At 41.6% G+C, this 26909-nt stretch overlaps 1 long non-coding RNA gene across 1 annotated transcript in view; it reads right to left on the bottom strand.

The window, feature by feature from the left end:
* Positions 1-18079, bottom strand: part of LOC141993464 (uncharacterized) — a 41513-nt gene extending 23434 nt beyond the window's left edge. Inside the window, exon 1 of the long non-coding RNA XR_012640867.1 lies at positions 18049-18079. This is a non-coding gene — a long non-coding RNA (uncharacterized LOC141993464). The remainder of the gene's footprint in view (positions 1-18048) is intronic.
* Between the last annotated feature and the right edge of the window lie 8830 nt (positions 18080-26909).

Here is a 26909-nt window from a genome sequence, read left to right as displayed (position 1 = left end):
CTCCCAGTCCCATTGATAGAGTTAATCCATCTTGTCAAGAGGCGGTAGCTAGGTTGATGGAAGTATTCTTCTATCGACCTAGCACTGTCTATGCCTGGGGTTAGGTCAAAATAGCTACATCTCTCCCCGTGAGAGATGTGGCTATGCCAATGAAAGTTTTCGGTGCACACCAGCCCATATTTGAGAGAGAGAGTTCATTCTACAGCCATCGGCTTCCAACGTGACCTGTAGATTACCAAAATATCTTCAGAATCTACTGCTCAAACTCCCATAACTGTCACATGTGACAAATTCACTTTCTTCAAAAGAGTTAATGGCAGGGAGAAAAATACGGAATTGAAAATCCTTAGCCACTGGACAGAAAGGCAGGGTGGAGTAGAGAGATAAGAGAATCACACCCTAGAGCAATAGGAGATTCAAGACACAGCAGATTAAATCTCACACAGTCTTTTCCACCAGCACTTTAGAGCTCACAAACATTTATCTACTCATTTTATAGTGTTCACAGTCACTTCTCATCAGAGCCCTCCCTTAATCCAGCCACTTTAATGTTAATCAAATATTGATCTCTGTTGAAGTCAATAAATACATTTATTGACTAAGATTTTTAGTCTACGAATAAACACAAATTAGAGGAGTCTTTCGTTATAAAAAAGTGGCAGAGTGGAAAGAGATTGGCAGGTAATTGATTCATTTGGAATTAACTTTAATAATAATCACATGTCCTCTGGCGTTACTGTAAATAGCACACTTACTTCCCAGAACAGCCTTCAAAATAGGTGGCCAGTATATAATTTTATATTCAATGAAATGAAGCTTCTCAGATATTAAAATGGATATAGAGTAATAAATAGTTACAAAGAGTCACCAGGTTTTCCTCTCTGTAAATTGTAGAGAACGGATTTTACCCTTTCACTGGCTCCTGCAAAACAGCTTGCCATAATCTCTGGTTGTTTATTATTTATACTGCAGTCATGCTAAGGGGTCCCAGGAGCAATTAGGACTCCAGCGTGCTAGGTGCTGCATGTACACATAGTGAGAGCTGACCCCTGCCTGAAGAAGACAGAGTGTTACCCCACTGTTTTAGTTAAGAAACTGAGGCACTAAGATTACATGACTTCTCCAAAGTCAGACAGGAAGTCTGTGGCAGAACAAGGAAATAAACCCAGCACTGCCTTAGTCACAGTGCAGCACCCTTTTTCCAGTGCAGCTTTCCCATCATTAGACAAACACCTGTGAGGAATAGTCTTGATAATACTTAGTCCTGCCATGAGCAGGGGACTGGATTCGATGACCTCTCAAGATCCCTTCCAGTCCTATGATTCTATGATCATCAGGGCTCTTAGGCTTCAAATCATTGCCTCTTGGAAAGGGACATACCCCTAAAGTCCTCACTCCACAAGGAATGAGGACAAGGGAGGGCTTGCCTAGCCTTTCTTTCGGCCCCTTTATGCTACAGTCATTGGCTGCTGCTGTCATATTGCCAAATGCCGTATTGTTGCCATTTCACAGATCAGGAAAAATAAGGCAGAGGTGAAATGACTTACCTAGTGTTATAGGAAGTCAGGGCAGAGTCAGGAATAGAACCCAGTTTACCCAAATTGCTTCCCCTGTAATTTAATCACTAGACCCTCGTTGTCCTTAATCTTGCCCTTTAGGCTTGGAGAGGAGGGCAAGTTTCCTGGTCCAAGCAGGATCCCATTCTCCAAGTGACTCCTCTGAACAGTCCCTAGATTGTGATTCCCTGCCTCTTTGCTCCATTCTGAGTGTGCTAAGCAGGAGGAGGAGAAGAGAATATAGGAGTAAAGGAGAGAAGTTCATACATTTTGGGGGGGAGGTCACTTATTTTCTATTTTTCCTTCCCATAATATTTGTATCTGATATCCTTTGTTTGGGAGATAAGAGATCGAGACCCCAGCCTTACCTTTGAGTAAATTTATTTGAAGGTATATTAAAACTTGTCTTAGGTGATCGCCCAAGGGACCAATAAGAAACAGTAGACTTGTAGAGCCTTTAACTAAAGGTCCAGATTTGCAATGGAAAATTTGAGGGCACTTTAAAGTGCTTGCATAGTACAGGAGGTTGTCTGGTGGAGGTGGTCTTCAGTGTAGGTTTCACTGAACTGGACTTGCCACTACCTTTCAGTAAGTTTAAAAAGCTAACAGCGGTCATTCTGCACTTTGCTATAAGACACAATGCTCAGAGTCAGAATGAGAAGAGTAGTTTCTTCTCCTTCTAGGGCAGACTGATACAGACGTTCACAAAATGTGCCTGCAACCCTTGGGGTTCCAGAATGTACAAGGCCCAGTCTCCTGTGTATGAAAATGCTCTTAGTTACAGCAGTCTAATTCCAAAGCAACTCTACTGTCATAAATAGTTACTCTGGATTTACACCAGTGTAGGCAAGAACACAATTTGGCCCTGCTCTCCCCCGGTATGCAGGATTTAGCAATGCCCCCACTCCTCCCAAGAGGAGGGAGAATTTTAAAACATTAGTTGCACATACAATGTCTATTTATCTGCAGAAGTAAATAATGAGAAGTGGGAATAGGGAAGGAACACACCCTTCTGGCAAGCTTCAATCAGGACTGTTACGCTTCAAAAAGAAGTTAGTAGTTCTCATCTTAGTATAATAGAAATACTAATGGTCAGATTCTCCCAGCCAGGCTGCATTGTGCTGTCTTGTCTCTAAAACCTGGATCACTCTTCCAAATAGATCCCCAGGTATCAGAGCCTAGGAAATTTACATTAAAACCCAATTAACGTACCAGCAGCCATTAGAGTGAAAACTAGTGATTGCAGCTGTCAGTTCCTGCACTAGCCACTCAGACGTATCCTAATACTGAACATACACAATGGCTGACGATCCCAGAAGTATCAGGTCATCTCATGACTGTGATTTGATAGGTAGAGGGAAAGGAGGGGTAACAAGTTGAAATATGGGAGGCAGCATGGTCTAGTGAATAAAGCACTGGACTGGAACTGTGTTGTGTTCCCAGCTGTCAGTGACATACTGAGTGACTTTGGGCAAGTCACTTCACTTCTATGCTTATTTCCCCTCTAACCTCTATTGCTCATCTTTATAGATGGTAAGCTCTTTGGGAGTGAAAATAGCCTCTCACTCTGAACAGTGTGGCACTATGGAACCCTGATTTTGGCTGAGGCCTCTAGGAGCTACTGTAATAGAAATATAAATCATAATTTGTGCCCTCCTTGCTTGGGTTCAACAAGGATGCAGTCACATCTTCATTGGACCTTGCCATTAGAGTCCCAACCCAGGCTCCCCTCTGGCAGTACTGTATGTCCTACCACACAGCAGGGTACTATCATACTATTATCATGAGGTTCTAAAATGGTGGTAGATACCAGAAGGCAGAAGGGTAACCTTGCTGTGTCCTGTGATGAAAGGGAAATGGGTAGAGAAGAGGAGGAAAGTCTGGAGATATCAGATGTTCTGGAGCACTGACCCACCACAACAATCTTCTAATGAAGGCAAATGGATGAGGGCAGCACTTGCCAGCCTGTCACTCAAGTGGAACGCCCTGTGCTCAGAAAGAAGTTGATCGGGTCAGTTTAGAGGAACTCAGTGTGACAGTTTGTTCACCTGTTTTCTCCACAAGTAATTCTCCTTGCTACAGACTTGCCTGACTGGGAGCAAGGATTCCATCGGATAGCTCCCTGAATGTCAGCTCTCTTTAGAAGCCTCAGCTGCCAAGAAACCCCCAGGAGAGAGGGAAAGAGTATTATCCATGTTTCTCTTTTTCTGCTCGTCTCTTTCCCTTGCTCCCTCACTTTTCTCCCAGACTGGCTGTGAGCACGGAGGGAAAGGGGAATGAGTGGTCCCACAAATTCTCCATTCACGTAGACACCGTTGCTCTGGATCTGTTTATTGCTTTTGACTATTAAAGCAAGAGTTTCCCCTTTTGAAAGGCTCTACATGAATATATAGAGGGAATAAGGGTTTAAATAAAGACTTGTGATTTGTTTTTTAAGTTTTAAAAGGTTTTCCTTTTGTGTGAATTTTAATAAATGTAAGGAGTGATTTCTTGTTTGGTGGTTACAACAACTAAGCCATTAAATCCTGAATCTTACCTACTGGTTGTGTGGCACTCAAGGAAATTAGTAGAGTAACAACATCTTTAACATCCACTTTGATCCTCACAAAGGCACCCTCCTAGGGTGGAGACCTACCTATATTTGGGCTTTGTCTTTACTTGGTTTAATTTAGGGGATTTCTCTCTCTCTTTCCTCTCCCCCAGCAATAACAGTTTTAGGATAGATAATTTTAGGCTAAATACATCTGGCAAGTAAATAATGCTGTTGTAAGAAAGCACATGAACAAGTAGTAAGAAAGGGGTACTATTCATTGATTTTGTGGGGGGCTATAAGACAGACACCCCTGTCAGGGTAAACACAAATCACAGGAGATGTCTAAAATACAAAATTGAATTCACCTTTCTAGGTAGAGCATAATAATTCACCCATGGCATCATTTGCAATGTAAATTTCCATAGCCTATACAGAAGTTTGATAATTTTGATATTCAAACCCTAGAATCAATGAAGTGTTTTGTAATGCACTGGGAGTGAATCTCTTGCTTTCATTGCAAGCATAATTTATCAGGGTTCTGACAGCTTCTCAAGCCACATGTAACTGATTCTGTTAAAGAGATTCTTGGTCGTCCCCATCCACCCCCCACCCCACAAAAGAACTTAAAGAAACCTCAACACTCCAAAACCCAAACAGAATTGCCAAAGATAGTGATAATTCTCTTACAGCCTTTGAACGTTTTAGTCTAATCAGTACCATGTTGTCTGGAACTCATTGATTATCAAACATGCAGGCCAGGTACACTTCTACAGGAGTTCCATCTCCTCTTTCTACATTTATAGTATCAGCTACACAAAGGGCTTGACTGCTCCCATTGAAGTCAGTGGGAGTTTTGCCATTCAGTTGACTGGCGGCAGGATCAGGCCCTTAGTGTAAATTTAGGTACAGTAATAGAACAGTTAAAGCATACAGCAGTATTTTAGCTAAAGTTTTCGGAGAAATGATTCCCTGTGCAGTTTAAAGAAAAGAGATTATGAAATTTAAGGTGCTGATGGGGTCAGTTATGCTTTGAAGGTATGAAAGTAAGTGAAATATTTAATTCCATTAGGCACCAACAATACAGAGACAATGGAGGTACCATTAGGCTGATCCAGAGTACAATTATATGTTAAATTTTTACTTGTACCTTTACAGTTAAATTAAGGCCAGTTTTGCATTTCTTTCACACCTAAAACTCTGCATTGGCATTTATGGACGTTTGAGATACACAAAGAATTCAGGATCATTTGAGTATAGAGCATTTGAGCATAGCATAATCATTTAAACCTATTTCTTAGCTTATTTAAACCCAGGTTTTTCATAGCTGCTAGCAACTATCTAGTTAATTGATAAGCTTTCATAGCTACAAGAATCAGGCTTCAAATTTCCTGTAATCTACTAAAATACCCTTTATTGCTACTTAGTTACATATTCACTCAACCCACCCTTACAGATAGTTGAAACCAAACTTCACTCATTATTATCCGTCATTTAGTCAAGATCTTCTACAGCTAAGCATGAAGCGTCAAGGGATGGTGTTGTGTTCCATCTGGTGGCACTGAGACCACTTAGAGAGTGTTAAATGAGTCTGCTCGACCGCCTTAGCTAATAGCCAGTTGGCTTTTGGCTCATGCACTAAACTCTAGGGGTCCCTAGTTCAATCCCGCCAGCTGACGCCTGGGGTTTGTTGGCGTTACGAGTGGGGGTCGTCCCGGATTTCAACTGGGAAGACTCTGAAGCTCGGGACTCTCTTCCTCAGCTAGGGGAACTATGTAACCCACACACCTTCCGGGTGTGGTGTTGTGTCACATCTAGTGGCACCGAGACTACTTAGAGAGAGTTAAATGAGTCTGCTCTACAGCCTTAGCTAACAGCCAGTTAGCTTTCAGCTCATGCGGTAGAGGGTCATGCACTAAGCTGCAGAGGTCCCCGGTTCAATCCCACCCACCGAGGACCAGGGTCTGTCGGCGTTACACTTGCCTACACTCACATTTTGTGAAGCATAACATTTATTTTTTCTAGTAATGATCAGAAGCTATAACTGTTACTCAGTTACAGATGTCTACAGATATGGAGTTGCACTGGGTGTAAGTCAAGGCAGAATTTGGCCTGTAGTTTCTGTCCGACTCGTGTTGAGGTCAATGGGAATCTAGCCACCGATTTCTGTGGGAGTAGGATCAGGCTCAGGAAACAAGACAAGGTTATCAGTGGTAATATGGTTCCAAAAGACACTATGCTAGGCTGGATTTTACCTGTTTTAACACTTTGCTGAGAAGTCAGGAGACATGGGTTTGATTCCTGGCTCTGCACAGGGTGGGCAAGTCATTTGGTTTTCCCAGTTCTTTGCTCAGAGAGAGTGGATGGAGAAAGTGCAGGGGTCCGACACTCCTCAATCCCAACCCAGGCTTTAGCGCAAGAGAAGAAGCGGTTTGTTCTCTTCCGAGGCTGAATAAATAATTTGTTGGCGAGAAGGGGCAAAAGATAGGGTGGAGGGATCAATCACTTCTAGGTTGCAGACCCTCTGCGGACACTATTCCAGCATAAGGACTGGAATAGCATCCTTTGTTCTAGTGCTCTTTCTGGTCTCTATCTCTCCAAACCCACTGAGCCCAATCCCCATGCAGCATCATTAGGAGGGCCTACCATCACAAGAAGAAAGGGAATGACCCTGTTGAGCCAGCACTCATCCGCTTCTGTGCCTCAGGTCAGATCCATGAGATCTGGGTCTCCTCCACTAACCCATATTATTTTATAACAGAGAAGAGAGAAATCTTAAAAGATCTTCAGAATACCCTGCTGATAATCTGAAGCTATACTACAGTAAGTCTGAAAAATCCACACCCCTGAGCAACGTACAAAGCTGACCTAACCCTGGGTGTAGACAGTGCTAGGTTGATGGAAGAATTCTTCTGTTGACCTGGCTACCACCTCTTGGGAAAGTGGATTACCTACAGTGACGGAAGAACCTCTCCTGTTAGCATAGATAGTGTCTACAGTGAAGCACTACAGCAGTTCAGCTGCAGCATATCTAGTGTAGACAAGCCCTTATAGTCTTTAAGAGCTGACATACACACAAGCTGGTGTATATGCACATACGTACCATAGCTATGTATACCTACAAACCTCAGCTTATGAATATGTGTGGGCTATTTAGGCTGGGTGGCATAAGTGTGTGCTCCGAGGACAGGATGTCTTCCCAAAAGAGGTGCTCTAGTTCAATCACATTAAGCTATTGGGCTTCATGCATGAATCACTAGGCGAGACACTATGGTTTTTGCTATGCAGGAGGCCAGACTACGTGAACACAATGGTTTCTTCTGACTTTAAGATCTATGTATTTCTGGCAGTTTGGCCCTGTATTTCCTGAAACAGTAACAGACTTCTTCATCTGGAATGTTATAATACAAATTGTATTTCACAAAAGCGTTCATTTAACAGGACTCACTTAAGTTTATATTTTATTTCATGACAGAACAATGACATATAGAAGAATGACATCGGTAGCTTTGTTTTACTGATGCTTTAATTTAAAAAAGTGATCTTTAGAAATTGCACCAGAATACCATTCTGTCAGAAACCAAGGCACTAGAAATTTTTAATCATTACTATCAAAACCCTCTTTTCCTTGAAGAAAGAAGAGTCTACTTTCCACATCGCAAGTTTCTCTGATAGGGTTTCACATTCATTTTCTCCAGACAGTGATTAGAAAAAGCATTGTCAGTGGTTAGAGAGAGAACACATTAAGAATGGTTTTACTTGGTTAAGACAAAAAATACAAAATCAATATGCCATTCCTGGCATTTAGAACTCTTCTCAGCTGACCTTTGACTGGCCTCACCTGCCTCTCCTTTCCTCCCAGAAGAAGGCACTTCTCAGAAACATCTGTCTCAGCCCTAAGGCTATTTCCTTATGCTCTTAGACTAAAAAGGCAGCAATATTAATTTTCTGATGCAATATGCTACTGAGAGCTCCATCAGAGTTTGCTCCCTTTGGAATAGTCAAGAACACTCAAGAGTGTTGCAAACAAGCCCCCTGCCCACTCACTTCTTAAACAGCATTTCCTTGCTTTTAATGAGTGCATTAAAACACGCAAGGAGCTCTGTTTAAGATAAACTGCAAGGCTATTTAGTATGCTGCAGACCCTGAAAAATGTACAGAAAGGTTACAATAAGTAAAATGGATTGGAGTTCACAGTCTTGAACTTTTGCCACATACTTTCTTCTGAAATTTGAAGGAGTTCAGCTAATCCCATCCCTGTGATTATTTTGTACATTTTTGCCTGGGTCTGTATTGCCTGGTTCCACCTTGAGCCAGAGGTGTAAGTACTAAATATGGTGAAGAGGGGTGTGGTCCTAGTATTTGTGGCTTAAAGGAAGCAGGATGTACAGGCTATTCCAGGAAAGAACCTGTGAACCTTCTTTGTTATTGATATTACACTGGTGCCTAAGGACCCAGCTGAATCGTGGCCCCGTTGTGCTGGGCACAGTACAAACATAGAATATGAGTTCTCATGCAAGGACTTTATAGTGTTGCTCCTTTTTGGCCGAACTAGCTAGTCAAAGTTCGGGGCCCCGGGGTTCCAGCTGAAAGTAAAAATTGATAGAGTCTGGTATTTTCTTTGATGTAATCTTGTTTATTTACCAGGAATGTACAAAGTTCTGCGACTCTGAATGCAGGAGGAGCCAAGAACAAAAGGAACAGTTTCGTAGCTTACAGTCCCTGAGCCTGTTTCGCCAACACCAGACCCAAAAGCTCTCTCTAGCTTTTTCCAGGGTCACGGTACGCTCACAGGCTGCTCCACGGCTTTCTTGCTTTTTGCCTTTGCCTCTCTCTCTGTTCTGTCTCGCTCAGTTTCTGTGTGTTCTGCCTTCCCTCTCCTCCTCCACCGCCCCCCAAACACTAACAATAGTCAGCCAGACCCTTCCGCCCACTCAGTCCAAAGTCCTGGGCAGCTTCACAATCCCCTTTGGTCTTTAGTAGGGGCTTGTGATTAATTTATCTTTACAGTTATGTTAGCTGAACGGAGAGTTCACACCCAGGAATCTCAGTGAAGTTTTAATTTGGTCCATAGCAAGATTTTACCCAGCTAATAACGATAATCTACCTAGACAAGAGGTGGGGAAAAGGGAGTATTATCCCCATTTTGCAGAGTTAGAAGTTGAACCTAGATCTCCTGCATCACCATCCGTGCCTTAATCATAAAACAGTCCTTTCTCATATGGCCAAATCTGCACACTCCAGTGGGTCAGACAGTCCCAAGCTTCTGGGTGCTTCTTCCAAACAAGCCTCAGATCCGTTTGTGGTTCAGCCACAGCCGCAATGAATAAAAAGAATCAAGTTGCTAGAACAGGAATCACTATGCTAATAAGATGTGTATGTTTATGGTAATGCAGATGAGCATGCACAGCATAGATTAGAAGCTTCCAGGAGCCTTCATGAAGTCAGACTGAGCTGAGTGCTCATGCAGATAAGGAAAATGCGGTGCCTTCTATTCAAACAACCTGACTCTCAGTGCTTATTAAACGTTTCCGAGCATACAGGGATTGTTAGATTCCTAAAATGGCCTGGGCGAGTCTCAGAAGTGCCTGCCTGTAGCAGGCAATACCTCAGTCTGGGATTTCAGCGGGAACTGCACATGTTCAGCACCTCTTAAACTCAGGCCTAAATATGACTTTAGGTGCCTCGCATCAGGGGGGACTCAAGATTTAAAATGTTGGTCAACGTTTGCAGGAGCGAAGCTGAAGCATGGCAGATGATTTGGGCATATCTATAGTAAGTTGCCTGCGCATCTCTTTGCTTGCTGTGTTTTGGCTTCAGATACCCATTTGTGATTGAAAAACTAATGTGATTTTGCTAAGAGTGCAGAGAATGATTTGCCCTGAATTCTGATCAGTGCCAAGTATTGGCTACTTTGTTGGCTTTTAAAGCAAGTTTACCCCAATTTAAATGCTCCATCTACCTAAATCTCCAGGCTTGCTGAAAATAGAATTAACCCTCCTTCCTGCCTCTAATCACTTCTGAAAAATGATTATTAAACCCTATTAGAGTTGTACTTCCTAATCGTCTTCGGCTGGCACCAGTTCATGTCAATATGTAATAAGTCATCAGTATGGGGGTTTTAGGAATGGGACCAGTCCCCAAGATTGAATTACAGATTACATATTTCATCAGGAAACTGCTTCTCGCTATTTATAAAATCAACACAGTTGATGGAAAGATGTTTTCGTTTGAAGTATTTGCTATGTGGTCTTGTTGGAGAGACTATTTACTAGTGCTGGGTGAACCTCAAATGGTTCAGCGCTTGAGTTTAGTTCTGATAAGAACCCAAGAGGCACAGTTGCCAACTTTCATGCAGTAAATAAGCACCCCGACTTTCACAATAAGCCAAAAATCAAGCTAATCCCATTTCAAAACAAGGCCAAAACAAACCAATCCCTAAGAACCCAAACACTCTGTGTGACTAGATCCCCCCGGCGTGTAGTCTGAGACTGTGGTGGGCCTGCTGTGCACCCCTGACTCTCTTCCACTCTTGCCTCTGCTTGCCCCCTCTTGCCCCTGCTTGCCGGGAGCCGATCAAAAAAAAAAAGCAACAAGCTACAACAAGCCAAACAAACAACAAGCTACAAGCCAAAAACTAGCCAACAAGCAACTCATAAGCCAATTAAGCCAAAAACAAGCCCAATTTCTGCGTTTTTTTCATGGGTTTGGCATGTCTGCCAGTGGTTGGATGCTTAGCAGAAGTGTATCCGTTATCCAAACCTTGTCTACCCAAGTACCCTCCCTTTACTTGTGTGATAACTGAGAGCCTGACAAGAATAAAGGGAGGGATTGGGATTTCACAATACTGTGGTGTACTAGAGTGATGTACCAGAGTGCATTTTAATATTTAAAGTGGCAGATGAATGGGAGGCACAGAATGGGTTACTTGGCATTAGTGCATTGGTGCAGTGAAATAGTCCACATGTATGCTGAGAGGATAAGATCTGTGTTGTGTGATCAGGATGTCATGAGATTCTCTGAAGAAAACTGATATTAAAGCAGAGTGCAATAGGAGGCCACTGGCTTACATCCTCAAAACAACCCCAAACTTAGCCTGACGAGCAAAGCTACAGCTAGGCAAGGGTAACGGTACAAGCCAACCCACAAGATTACAGTAGGGCTGGCTGATGTAAGTGGGAGGTAGTGGTAAAGCATATAGGCCATATTTTCCTCTCTGGGAGGGAAGTGAAGGGCTGGCATTTCTAAACATCAGAAAGAATTTGGTGCAGTTTGAAGAATGGATGAAGGTTTGGGATCTTACTTTGATTTAACTGATTCCTACTCTTTGCAGGGCAAGTGATGTGATAAGACTAGAAGAGACATGCCAAGAGCTACAGGTTGCCAAACAAGACTATGCTAGGAAAGTGTCAAACTGTTTTTAAAACTACATCAGCTGCCGGTACCATGGCTTTGTATCAACTCAGACAGGGCATAGGACTAGACTACAGTTATTGGACAGTTTAGAAAGTGACAGTTAAATAACTGTTTATACCAGCTGATTGTGCAGTGGGGCTACTGTTACCCGACAGCCATTCTCAAGAATTTGGTCACTGTTTAGTCATGAGAATGGTTTTTGCTACTTTAACCACATTGTGTGAGTCACTTGTGCCAAGAAGAAAGACATAATAACTGAAACTGCTTTAATGTACATTTTCAAAAATAGTTTCCTAGAATGATCTGTTCTGTACGGGCCTAAAAGGAAAGTGAACCCCACTACAATTATCTGTGAAAATAGGGTATTTTAAAGATGCATCACATTTATGCAGCGGCTAGTGCCTGGATAGCAGATACTTTAGAAGATTCCCTTCTGTAGGAGGGAGATCCAAACACATAAGATGCTGCAAAAACCATCATACAGACCCTCATATCACATCTTGCCTGTTGCAATTTCCTCCTTACTGGCCTTGGCTCCTGCACCCTTGCTCCTCTCAAGTCTATTCAGAATATTGCTGCTAAGATCTTACTTGCACATTGCTCTGACCACAACCCCTTCTTTCAGCCCCTCCACTGACTCCCCCTTTGCCTCAACACAGACAAAAACTTGTTTTTAACCTTTCAGCCCTTTCACAATTTAGCCCTACCCTACCTTGCTGCTTCAATAACTTCAACAGCAACATCAACCCCCCTGCTTTGCCAACACTCTCCACTCTTCCACCCACCAGTCAGCTTCACCTTTAAACACCTCCAGACTTTCTTCCTAAGCATGTGGGGAAGCCTGGGAAAGTCACACTCCAATCCAATATTCATACAGCACCCAGCACAATAGGGGCCACAGCCTATTGTGGGCTATCAGAATGCAAATATTTAGTTGAATGTATACTAACCATTCTCCCTACTGAGCCAATGGAAGTATGCAACTGGATGCAGTAAGACTAGAAGGAGATTAGAAAGGCATTTTAAGATCTCTCTTTATTCCACAGAATTTCAGGAATTGAGTCTTGGGAGTACAAAAAGAGAGACGCTTCCCACTACTGCAGGCACCTTAGCTCTCCGATTTGGAGAGAGAAAAAGAATCCTCCAGGATTATTACTTTGTTATAAGAAACTGACATAATTTTCTCCTAATGTTTGTGCAGTTTGGGCCCCATGCACTTTTTGCAGCCTCATGTCCCCATTAACTGTAACACATAGTTACAAACTACAGGACAGAGTCGAGAAGTAATTTGAGACAGAGTTTACATCACTCTTGTAGACAGTTAATTCATGACCTATTTGCTTATAACTAGCCAATGTTGTGCAATGTGCTTCGTACTGTGTGTTAATCCCAGGGTGGATAAAAATCAATGCTTTACAACAAAAAAATAATTGATTTGATACAGGTTTATATAAAAAACCTATTTAAAATTAAATGTGAAATTATTACAACCTATGTTAAAACCTAAATTGACTGCAATCTATTAAAATAATTTAATTTAAATAAAAATAATATTAAGCAGGACATGTTTGCTGCCAAGTTTTAAGGAGAGTCAAACCATTGAAGTGGTTTAAATCATTAGCTAAGCCACTGGAACCAGAGTTTGTCGAAGCACTAAACCAGCTTTTGACAGCAGTAGCCTCTTCTGCAGGTGCAGAGAGAATATTTCTTCATTTCAGCTTATTCAACTAGTTCAGTTGAATGTCTGGTTCATTCAAAGTTAGGAAACACATGGGGAGTTGAAAAAGCAGGAAACCTTGTTTTCTTCTTCCAATCTATGAATTAAAACTTAGTGTGAGAAGATGACATCTACTAGTTCTAAAATCCTGAAGGACATGGAGACCAGAAACAGTTCAATTCACTAACTACAGATCTTCCTTTGTTTAATCAATCCATTAGTTTTAAATGCAAAACAGGGTTTGATAACTTTTTTCTTATGTATCCAGCACAGTTAAGGTAGTTGTATTGAATTAATACAAAAACAATTTAAAAATGATTGGTTTATGTATTTTTAATTGAATTTGAATTTCCATCCAAGTAGAGCTTGATACAAATCACAAGTAAAAAATTAATCACCTAATAAATAAGAAATCCATCATTCCACATCTTCTAACAGAAGAAAAATGTAAAAACTAAGAATTAGAATAAATGTAAGTTAAGCTATATGATTGTTTAAATAAATGTGTATAGATAAGTATATCCTCCTGGTTAGCAAAAAGAAGCACCTGATTTAGTGTAAAGGCTATATTTAGCTGCAAATCAACATGTTTTAATGGTTACCAACCATGAGAATCAACCATTACTGAGGTTTATATTTAGGAAAATAACTAAAACACAAGATTAAAAATCAGTGATTTAAATCAAGGTTTCCTGCTTGCTGATTTACATAATGATTAAAATCAGTAACTTAAATCAATCCACTCTGGTTAATCCAGTAAATGAAGGGATTTCTTTTTTGAATTTTTTTATAGGGTACATACAAGTGCAAAGAGGTAATCTATGTAAAATATGTGCAAACACCCAGACAGTGATGTCCAGTGAGCATATGTTTTTACATCAAGGAACTGTTTGATTTGATTGCAAGTTGATAAAGAATGGTTTACAAGCAGTTTCAGCCCCATGTTTCCCTTCTAATCTGCCCCAACGTCCCATTGCAATTTTTGTGGGTTTACCATCATAGTCTCCCATTCTTAAAATGTTCTCTCCTGCTGCTCTGTGAAAGCACTATATAAACAGAGACAATCTGACAAAATTAGAGCCCTGGTCCTACAAACACTTAATCATTTGCATAACTGTGCATGTGAGTTGCTCCACCATGGGACCACTCATATCAGTATAGGTATGCACATGCTTTTTCAGGATCAGAGCCTAAATACATACTAAAGAAACAATGAAACCGACTATACATAAAGCCACATCTAAATGCATAAAATAATCACATAGTGAAGCAATGTTTTTCTCTCCAGCCTTGGGTGTTACTTGTCACAGTAGATAAACAATGTAGACAGAAACATGATTTTGTAGCTGGTGTCACCAATTAGTCCAGAGGTTGCACTATGCTTGAAAACTTTTGGGAGTTAAGAGCATGGATTTTTTGGAAGTTGGTTAGAGGCCCTTCATTTCTTTCCCACTCCTTGGCATTCCTTTTTGTTAGGGAAATATGATTTAGTCTTAAGGAAATCCAAATGGGGTATATTCTTCACAACAAAAGACAAATGCCTCCTGAAAGCAAAGAAGTCTTTTCCAGTGAACTTTTATCAAGAAATCTTGGGCTTTCTCCCTACCTCTCTCCATTTCACTTCTGCCAGAACCTCTCAAAAGATGGCAAGCACCACAAAGATGTGCTTCTCTCTTTCTCAACATCCATCCATTTCTGAAAACCAAATGGAGGCATAACCGTGAGATATGTCTGTAGAATTTGAATATTTCAGTTATGATCTTAGTATTTATCTGTTTTCTAATTTTAAACAAATAGCCCAAATGATCCCTTTTGATTAATCATAACTATATGGAATTGCACAAGTAGGTCATACCATGATACGTACGAACTACGACTGCTTCAATTATGGAATTTTCGAGTTGATGGGCACAAACCAGTTCCCAGTGGACAGGACTTTATAATCTATTATATTATAACTGACCCCTTTTTTGGCACTCCCAGCTAACAGGTCAATGAGTGAACAGGCACTGAGACCTATTTTCTTAGCCCTAGAAATTAGGACTGAGGGACACACTCAGGGTCCTGCATTGTCAGACCTGTGAGTTTGTTACCTATTTTGGGTTAAGGACGTCAATCTGCTGGAATCTTTCACCAGTATGAAATCAACTTAGAAAAAAGAGAGAGGGGTTCTGAAGAGCAGGTAGAGATGAAGTCAGAAAAGTAATCAAGATATTAAAAGAGCACTGGTGTTCAGACTGCTCCTTAGGTAGAGATAGGTCGCTTAGGGACTTTAATCCCTAAAGACCAAATAAATCCCTAAAGATTTTTTAGGAGTTCTATATCAACTCATTTTCCCAGTAGGAGTCTTCACTCTCTTGGCCTTAACCACGATGTCACTTTCAGTTGCACCTTTAATATTAAATGATAAAAGCCAGTGCGTTAGGGCCCAGTTATGAGCCTCTGAGCAGAGGAGGACGTATTTGTAAAAGTTTGCATCCAATATTTTTTACATCTTGCTAGTTCTTTACTTTCTTCCCATTTTGTAGTCTTAATTTGCTAAAGTGGATGCATTGTTCTTGTTTCTTTAACTAGTTTCCTCAATTGTTAGTATAATTTAAGATTTTACATAGCAATTCTTTCTCCTTAGAAGTTTCATGCCTAAAATGATAGTGAGATCTTGGACTTCTCCTTTTCTGTGACTATCACAAACCGAAAACACATATGTAAAGAAAATAGTGTGTGTTATATCTGCAATCACCATCACTTTGATACACCGAGCTTCCACAAGTTCAGGAAGCTTAAATGTTGCAGCCAGATTATACTTCACCAGAGTTTGCAGTCTGAAATCAATGGGATGTGTGATACTAAATTGTTTAGGATCCTAACTTTAGATTCTTATTTTTGAAAATTCCAGCCTCTGTGTATAACAGTTTATAACAACTTTGTTAATGTACTGAAATTCTAAAGAACTTTTCTTTAACACTGAAGCAATTTTGTTTTAAAGTAATAGATTTTATGCCACTAAACACAATTTTAGCCTCTGGTAATACAGACACTTATGCACATGCTTAATTCTAAACAGAATAGTCCCACAATGGGACTGTTAATGTGATGAAATTTATGTGTCTGTTTGCAAGATCAGGGCCTTAATTTTTGATATTTTTTTTTCTACCTGAAATTTACAAAACTGCTATAAAATACTTGATCAGTACTGGCATATAAACCCCGCGACAGCATTTATGATTTAAATTACAATTTATAATGAACTAAAGTTTCAATAGCCCAAGTGTTTCTATAGCAAAACTTTTCAAGTTTACAGAACCTGAATGTAAATGAATGTTTTTGTAAAAAAATAATCAAATGATATCACTCTACCCTGGAGCAAAGCCAGAATAAAAAGAGTTTTTCTCTTGGAAACTATGAGGAACTTAGTGTTGGGACTTATGAAGTCAGGTTGCATCCAGCTACTGCTGTGTGTTGGCAGGAGTACTGCACAAAGCCTGCTGCTTTCCTCTTTGTACAGTAGTTTGGTGATCTTGTTATATGCTGTGTCTGGACGAACTGGTCATGCATGACTAGGGCCAGATTAACACACAGGCAAACTAGGCTCGTGCCTGGGGCACAAATTTGCCCAAACTTTTTATACCAATGCGGATTTATGCACAGACTGAAAGAACTTCACTCCCGTAAGTGAGTGATTGGCATTGTGACCTAGCAAATGGGGTCACAACGCTACTCAGATCTGGCCTACTTGCTCCTCCATTATGGGGCAGCCAGCCCAAATTTGAATGAGTGTCTTTTTGACCTGTTACACAGGGTCATTCAGTGGCATAGTGACCCACTGCACCAGCTCACACCACTCACTCAAGTGAGTGAAGTTTTTTCAGTTCACCCATAAATTTGCACCAGGGTGGACGGAGATAGTCCTCGCACACAGCTGAGACTTACTTTGCCCTGTGGTCTGATCCAGAGGAGGTTGTGATCAAGACCCAGGCCCAAAATAATGATATGAATTGTGACCTGTAAATGAAGATCAGCAAGTGGAAGTCTCAAAATATCAGGTAGGAGCTGCAGCAACAAAGTTGGCCTTTGCGATACTAGGGCACCACAGTGTTTCAGAGAGTAAAGCAGGTTTTAAATGCAGACTATAGACCTGCTTTTGCAATAATTCATGTGGCGCTCATTGCAGGATCAAAGCCCACATTCCCACCATTAAGAAATCAGCATTTTCCTAACCATTACCACACAGCGGTATCCGAATACACCATAATTCCTCCCCCATCCCTCCACACCCATGTGTAGAATAGGAGTGTGAAGGGTTCGGTCACAGACCCCCTTGGGACTGTCACCTGACATGCTGGAATTACCTCTGAGGCCATTTTCCCTGCCAGCTTGGGACTCCAGAACCCTGCCTTGTTGAGCTAGACACGCTAGCCTGCTGCAACACAGACCCAGGTCTGGTCCACACCCCCAAAGCTGCAGACTTTAACCAAAAACTACTCAGCGAGTCACCTATCTCCAGCACCCAGACACCCAGCTCCCAATGGGATCCAAACCCCAAATAAATCTGTTTTACTCTGTATAAAGCTTAGACAGGGTAAACTCATAAATTGTCCACCCTCTATAACACTGATAGAGAGATAAGCACAGCTGTTTGCTCCCCCAGGTATTAATAACTTACTCTGGGTTAATTAATAAACAAAAGTGATTTTATTAAGTATAAAAAGTAGGATTTAAGTGGTTTCAAGTAATAACAGACAGAACAAAGTAAGTTACCAAGCAAAATAAAACAAAACACGGAAGTCTAAGCCTAATACATTAAGAAACTGAATACAGGTAAATCTCACCCTCAGAGATGTTCCAATAAGTTTCTTTCACAGACTAGATCTCTTCTTAGTCTGGGCCCAATTCTTTCCCCTGGTACAGTTCTTGTTAGTTCCAGCTCAGGTGGTAACTAGGGGATTTCTCATGACTGGCAACCCCCTTTGTTTTGTTCCACTTCTCTTTCTAAATGGAAAAGCACCAGGTTAAAATGGATTCCAGTACCAGGTGACATGGTCACATGTCCTGTGAGACCCCAAGCCTCCATTCTTTCTGGCCTGACTCATAGGAACACAGGAAGGCTAACAAGTAAACAGAGCCATTTACAACCAATTGTTCTTGTTAATGGGAGCCATTAAGATCCTAAGCCACCATTAATGGCCCACACTTTGCATAATTACAATAGGACTTCAGAGTAATACTTCATATTTCTAGCTTCAGATATGAGAATGATACATTCATACAAATAGGATGAACACACTCAGTAGATTATAAGCTTTGTAATTAAACCTTACAAGAGACCTTTTTCATAAAGCATATTCCAGTTACATTATATTTACACTCATAAGCATATTTCCATAAACATATGGAGTGCAACATCACAAGGAGATCTATGGTAACATTTGGCAACTGTTAACTTTTAATAGGACCTACTGTATATTATTAAAGTATGAAAATCAGTACTCGTGTACAGCTACAGAAAAGCCAGTTATGAGGAGAGGAAAGCTGGTTTATTCCTGCAGGAGTAAAAGATACTCCACATGATGTTTCTCCTGCTCATTTCTGACTCCTAATCAGAAATAGTGCTCTTCAGTCAATGACAGAACTCAGTGGGAGCCGAGTCTGGCCCATAATATACTGGCTGAGCCGTGTGAGTGAGTTGGCATTGCCAGAGCAACTTTAACTTCTGGAATTTCCTGAATCACAGTACTTGATCTTTCAATTCAAATCATAAGTATATTTAACTTTGTTTTTTTATGGATTAGGTTTTTTACAGGTTGGCAGTATAGCATCAATATAAAAGCAGTGCTTAATTTCACAGAATATAAATACAGTAGCTCTATCTAGGGTGACCAGATGTCCCAATTTTATGGGGACAGTCACGATCTTCAGGGTTTTGTCTTATATAGGTGCCTACTACTCCCCACTGCTGTCCCAATTTTTCACACTTGCTATCTGGTCACCCTAGCTCTATCAGAGTATAATAGTTTTGCCTTTGCTGTCAAAATGAAGCCAGTACAGCTGGCTACGTTTTGGGCAGTACAGAAAAGATCTGGTACTGGTGGATTACTCACTTGGGACCATATTGTCCCATATGCCCGTCGGATAGGGGGCAAGAAGGTAAGATTTCTCTAAAGGTGTTTCCCTTTATATTCTGCAAGGGGTGAGAGGAGGATTTTACCCAGCCAGAAGCAGTGTTCTGCCCCTAAAATCAATAGGTTCACTATGATCTATATAGAGGATTCAGTCCCAGCCACATGAATAGAAGGATGGTCCAGTGGTTAGGGCTTTAGCTTGGGGTTTCAGAGGCTCAGATTCAGTTCCCGATTCCACCCTGTGCTTCCTGTGTGACCTTGGGCTCTCTGTGTATGGATCCCATCTGTAAAATGGGGATAATCATACTTCCTATCTCACTGGGGTGTTGTGAGGATGTATAGATTAGAGAATATGAGGAGCTCAGATACTGTGGTAATGTGAGCCATATCATAGGATGTACTGTCAGCACCTCCTAAAGTTAAGGTTGTTAACACTCCCCATTATGAGACCTCGTTTACAGACCTCATCACTTTGCCAAACTTACACAGTTTGGACTGGCATTTTCTGGACTGTCTCTGCCTCCAGGTGAAATATTTTTGAAGTTTCAGCAAAAATGTTCAGCCACTGCTGAGAAAAAGATTAAGGAAACAGTGTTTTTCCCAAGTAAAATTTTTTTTTATAATATTCTATTAAGCCTATTTACTTGATACCACCTAATGAGCAACCCACTAGCAATATGTGGGCCTTCCTTAGCTAGCAGTAGAGTGGATGGTGCTCAGGGAATGAGGTGAATGAGTCTGTTGCCTGCAAGACCCCTTGCATCATTTGCTGCAGAATTTGGAGGGTGTGTAGTGAACAGGTCAGGGAACTGCGGGAAGAGACAATGTGGTCTCATGGTTAAGGCAGTGGAATGCTATCTTGGAGAACTGGATTTTAGTTCTGCCACAGAATTCTTGTGTAATACTGATGGCCTAGATGGCCACAAATTGTGTGTTCCTCATATTATAGGTGCCCACCTTGAGACAACTGGGCCTGATCTGCAGAAGTGCTGAGCCCCCAATTACTGGAGAATAGGAGCTGTGTTTTGAACATATTAAGGTCTATAAAAAGGCTAAGTATTCTGAACAGTTAGGCCCTTGGCAGCTCAAGTTGGACACCTGAAGTTACTGGGGAATTTTGACCTTAATCTGTGCCTCAGTTCCCCATCTCTAAAATGGGAATAATATCTTGCATCACAGGGGTGTTGTAAATATAACAATTAATGTGTGTTTGGAATTCAGATACTACACTGATGAGCACCATAGAATAGCCAATAAGAAAATTCTATATTCACAGCAGGCTCTGAATGATGTGTGCTAAATCAGGCATGGTGTTACACATTGAACTATGAGGATGAAGCAAAATATTGAATAGAATACACAAGGGGGCATCTTTAATACTGACATTTCCTAGCTTGAGCCCTTAACTTTGCAACCGTAGCGTTTAAATTGCTTTAGTGTAACAAGTACCATGCAGAGGCATCATGCCTTCATACCAGATCCTGACCTGCTCTCTCCAGCCCCATCCTTGAAGGACATCTAGGAAGCCCATCATGATGACAAGTGTTCCCCCAATGGCTGCTGGACCTACAGCCCCCCCAAAAGGCCTTTCCCATTGCAGGATAAAGACTCGTGGCTTTGCTAGTGTAATATACACACACATTTTCAGCTTCCATTTCCTGCTCTCGACCGTGCTGATCGAATCTTATGAAAAACAAGCTGTCATGTTTTTGTTTTTATACACCATCCCCAACAGCAGCTATGTTGCCACATGTTCATTACTGCTGTGTTCGGCATGGTTGTTAAATGATTTCGAAGCAGACAGAATATAAATAGATTTTCAAAAGTTATGGAGATTGTTTGAGCCTGTAACCGCTCCCTGCTAAGCACGTATGCAGCACGTATGGGGCTTTAATTAGAGAGTCCTAGGGCAGAGTGAGATCCCAAGTGCCCTCTGTGTAGCACTGCCCATGAAAGAGGGGAGCGAAGGATGAAAGGTCCTTGAGGAACTTTAATTCAGAATGTTCTTGGAAGTAGGAGCCACCTTGAGCAGGATTGTGTGCCATGCCTCTTCGGAGGAGCAGCCGACGGGAGGAAAGAGAGTCCCCACTTCAGCCCGTGATTCTGGACCTGAGGGCTGGTGTGGCCCCCTGCATCAGTTTGAAAAATCTCAGGCTGCTCTAGCTTATCTCTATCTCTCATGAAACATCTCTTGCTAGTAGTATTCACCCAATGAACATCTCTCACACAGCAGTGTGCATTCAGCTATAGAAGAGTCAGATGAGGGGGGTGTTTTATGATGTTAGATGGATTTTGCTTCTGTAATTTCTTTAAGTGCTTCCCTCACTGTAGGAGTAAATATATTTTTTCACGGAATTGCAGTTCTACATAGTACCTTTCATCTTGAAGCATTTTTACAATCAAGTAAGCCTTCCCACCCTATATTTGATATAGGTTTATTTATTCCCATTTTATGGATGATGAGTAAGTTGAGGCTTAGCGACGTGTGTGTTTTCTGATAACATTTTTGTTCTTATCTCTGCCACTGATTCTTTGTGTGCCCTTTGGCAAGCCACTGTGTTTCAGTGTATTGTTCTAAAATGGAAGACAGAACAATAACGGGTGTGATACGTGGCTAGTGTCTCTCATAGGAATAACAGATTCTGATGAACAATTCATGGGTTAGGGGCCTAGCCTACAATTTAGGGAGACCTGAGCTCACTTCTCTTCTCCTCCACAGACTTCCTGGGCAACTTAGTCTGTGGCTTACGGAAATGGGAGTAATAGTTCTTCCCTATCTTGTGGAGTGTTTTGAAAATATATTAATCATTGCGAAGTGCTCAGATACTCTGGTTATGGGGACATAATTACCAAGATATAAATAATGTGATAGGGTCGGGCCAGATGGCTACAGGAGAGTGATAGAAGGCAGATATATTAGCCCCAGGTTGAGTGGGTCCCTTTTCCCTCGGTAAGGTAACAGGGAAGATTCCAGAACAATCAGGAACTTTCTGAAAACAATTAAGACAGACAGGCTGATTAGAACATCTGCAGTCAATCAAGAAGCTGCTAGAATCAATTAAGGCAGGCTAATCAGGGCACCTGGGATTAAAAAGGAGCTCACTTCAGTTTGTGGTGCGTGTGAGGAGCTGGGAGCAAGAGGCACTAGGAACTGAGAGTGAGAATGAATACAGTTGGAGGACTGAGGAGTACAAGCATTATCAGACACCAGGAGGAAGGTTCTATGGTGAGGATAAAGAAGGTGTTGGGAGGAGGCCATGGGGAAGTAGCCCAGGGAGTTGTAGCTGTTGCACAGCTGTTCCAGGAGGCACTCTAGACAGCTGCATTCCACAGGGCCCTGGGCTGGAACCTGGAGTAGAGGGCAGGCCTGGAGTTCCCCCCAAACCTCCCAACTCCTGGTCAGACACAGGAGGAGTTGACCTGGACTGTGGGTTCATGAAAACGGCGAAACTGAGGGCTGCTGTGAATCTCCGAGGCGAGCAAATCCGCCAATAAGCGCAAGACCCACCAAGGTAGAGGAAGAACTTTGTCACAATAGACAGATAACCATGTTTCATGATTAAAACAGGTGTTGGTTTGCCATCTGTTTTGGAACACAATGTGGGTCAGACTGAAATGCAACCCCTTCCCATAATGTTAAGTTTCTCTGGCTTATTCTGATTTCTGTTTTAAAGACTGGAATTTTGAAGCAAAAATGTAGTCTATAATTTTCAGTAATTTTGTCCCTAGCCTATGATCATGTATCCATTTGATATTCATTGGGATGACTGTGAATTTAGGAACTGTTTATGCAAATATTATAGAATCTCCTTACACTGTGCCCTTTGCCATTACAAATCTAGAAGGAATAGTTAGAGCCACCTCAGGAGCATTCCATAGACCAGTATCTGAAAGGTCCCCTGCTACTTTTCATCCATCAGCACTACACACAGAGATTGAAGCCAATAACCAGACACCAGTCTGAATACTTGGTCACCCTCTTGCCCTCAAACCCAACTATTATCCAAATATATCCAGTACAACGGGTTTCAGCCTCCACTGCTGCACAGCTTTACTACCAACTAAACTAATGGAGCCGTTACATAGAGAGCTGAGAGTGAGAATGAATGGGAATGCAGTTTCCCTTGTTTAAATGGGAGAACTCTTGCTATAAGGCCAGACTGAGTTACCCTTACGTATATGGAGTAAGACCCGACTCAGAAGTAGCCTCGTTGACTTAAGTAGGAACGCTCATGGTGTAGAGGTATATGTAAGGGTATCTCAGTCTGGCCCATAATTTCAGTCCAAGAGCATACCCAGAACATGCTAGTCGCCGTCAATAGCATTGTTCTATTTGTATGACTTTGGAGCAACAATGCTGCATGAGTGGGGTGCGTGAAGGAGGGTATCTTCCCCCCATAGTTCACGTTGTAACCAAGGTTCATTCATCAGCTCAGTTCTCACACATACCCATTCATTTTAGAACAGAAAAGATTCAGTTTTGTGGTTACTCATAGGGTGGAAAAGAATTATTCTCCTTGATTTACAAATAATTTCATTGCAATGACCCTCGTCAAGTATTCTGCCTTTCTGACATCAGGATGCAGCTGTGCTTCCGTTGTCCTACCTTGGTCTTGAGGAATTTGATGTAGCTTAGCTCTCCACCCTAAGCATAGTGTCCTCCCCTTCCAGAGGGTGATGAGAAATGAAACAGAACAGTCTTTTGCTCTCCTTGGGCCACCAGCCTCTCTGGGGATGCCTGGACCTCAGACTCCTACAGAAGGGGGTAAGCACATGCCTGGACCTCAGGCTCACAGCACTTCTCTCATCTCAAGCCAGACTGTCTCTCTCTTGCTTTCACTACAGCTTTTGCATCTTCATCCCTCAATGTGGAGCTCACAGTATTAACTTACTACAACATAGTCTGGCCAGGGTCCCCTCCTCTTCCTTGGCCCTTTATAGTCCTCTTCCTGAGCCACTCCAGATCTAGTCCCTCCTTCCTCTGCAGAGGGACCTACAGCAAGCCCCATCTCTCCCTGTTGAGATAAGACTGAGGCATACATTTCTGGCACTCCTCAGCATGCCGTGCAGCAGCCTGTAATTTCCAGGGTCCCTCTGGGAATGACACCTCCCAGAATTCCCTTGTTTCAAAGTGAACGCAGAATGGGGCAATGGAGCCTGGAATCGGCTCTTTAAAGGGCCAGCCCCCAATATACTTCCAAAGTTGCAACTAGTTGAAATTTGACCCTTTGTAGTTTTGAGGAAATATTCTCCTATTTCCACCCCCAACCCTGCAATGCAGCAAGCCATGGAGTCAAGGGATTCCAGAGGTGACTTCCAGCTCGTATCTCAGGACTTCATATTGGTTAGGCTGGGAAGTAGAAACTTTCATGTTACTTGTTCTTTGTAATGCAATATTTACTTACAGGCCCGTGTATTTTCTATTTAAATTTGATCCATTTTTTCTGCCTTTACTTTACCCAGTCTGTATCTGTAACCCAATCTCTCATGACACTATTGCAGTGTTTGAAAATGATAGTGTATACCCTTAGGTCTTGGTCCTGCAAGGTGCTGACCATACTAGCGCTAACCAAGGAAAGTCCTCCTGCAGGTGAATAATCCCAGTGATTTCAGTTGGGACTCCTTGTCTGCTTAACATTAAGCATGCAGTTGAGCACTTGGCTGAATTGGGGCCCAGGTACAAGTGTTCAACTTTTAAAAATGAACGTTACTGACTATACACCACCATTATCGTCTCTGCTTGACACAGAAACAGACACTGGCGTTTTTCAATATCAGGGCTATGATTTTTACTTCAGTTTAGGGCGCTGATGTTAAAAGTTCAAAGCTTTGCCACATGTCAGTAATGTGATCATCCTAAACTCATGCTAAGAAAACCTTTGCACCACAGCACCATGTATTATAAGCACAAACAAAATTCGGTATGGGGTAAATATTCATCTACACTTTGTATGAAAGTACTAGCTGCCTGTAAATGTGGCTGTGAGCACTTACTCATCTCTGGCAAGTTCTGATGTTTATGTGGTAACATTTTTATGACTTAATTAAAGGCAGTAGCATGTGCTCAGTAAAGCAGCAGTATGAACCCCAACTGTTCAAAAATAAAGAGATTAAAAATATGTTGGGTTTGATTTGCCTTCCAGTTTGAAGCTTTACAGTCTATATCCCCCAAGCTTTTCTCTAAAACCAGGAGGCTAGAAGCTTCCAGCCTCTCTTTTTTTCTAAAAAAAGATTCCAAGTGTTCACCTGACTCCAGAAGCTGTGGCTTTAAGAAAAACAAATGAGACTCACAATACAATGGGGAGATTTTGCAACACTGATAAATGTTTTCATCTTAATTTTTGATCCCTTATTCACAAATAGGCAGCTTTTCAGCTTCCTGAAGTTATAGCAATGCTTACAGGTTTTTGATGTACGTCAAATACTATAACTGGTAATTAGGATACATTCATATTAAAACCATATTGCTTATGCCCATTTAAAGATTGCAGACACTATACTGATAGTGTGTGGGATGAGGTCAGTTTGCCTTTTTGCTTTTCATAAGGCCCTAACCTGCAATGACTTGCACAAGCTTAACTTCATGGCTGATCTGCCCCATTGATTTCAATGGGACTTCTTGTGTCTGAAGTTAAGTTGTTTTTAGAACTGGGGCCCCAAAACACCACCCATGACCATACGTGTGTCCCTTCTGGCATTATGTAATGAATTCCCTTTTTTGTAATCAATCTTCCAGTCGAGTATAGTTGTGATAAGAGCAGTAAATTCAGTTTTACACTTTATAAGGGAAAGAAAATTCTGCAGTAAGCAAGATGTTTACTAGTAGGAATTTGGGTGTATGCCTTTGGTATGAGCTAAGGAATTAGGGTAATACAGGCGAGGCGGTTCCTTGTTCTTTTCTGTTGTCACTGTACGATCTGCCTCATTCAAATGCGAGAATTAATGGCAACCCAGCTACATAGATATAATGGCCTAATCATTAATTTCTTTGGTAGTTACTCTAATATTAATTATAATGCACTCATTTGTTATTAATGTGGGTGCAACGAGAGTTTCTATAAAAATTCCACTTAATTCATGTTAATTGGCTCATTATTTAAAGAGTTACTTACAATATTAGTGACTGCTGCTGTCACCACTCGAATTCTGGGATGGTGTTTCATAGCATCAGGCAAAGGCTCTCTGCAAGCTACAGCCTCGTAACCTGCAAGCTATAGCCTCCTACAGTAAATCAGTCTAAGGTGGTTACCAGAGTCTGAGAGTAGTGGCTTGTGTTCCTTTCAGGGAAGCTAACCACCCTCAGTTCTTCCCCACCTTGCTTTAGTTTTTAATTGTGTTTGTGAGCTCCTGATGGCTCATTTCAAGTGAGGTCCATGTCAGTTTTCCACAAGCTTTTGCTGTCTGTGGCATATTCCAAGTTTGTGTCTGGTTTCTTGAGAGAAGCCATGCAAACAGAGTTATGCTGGGCTCAATCCTGCAAGGTGCTTTGCACTCTGGTCCTGAACTAGCATATGCTCTAAAACTCCTAAAGCATATGCTTAACTCTAAGCATGCAAGTGGTCCCATTGAAG

This window comes from Natator depressus, chromosome 9 (assembly GCF_965152275.1).
Source record: "Natator depressus isolate rNatDep1 chromosome 9, rNatDep2.hap1, whole genome shotgun sequence".
Taxonomy (NCBI): Eukaryota; Metazoa; Chordata; order Testudines; family Cheloniidae; genus Natator; species Natator depressus.
This window is presented reverse-complemented; position numbering and strand designations above follow the sequence as displayed.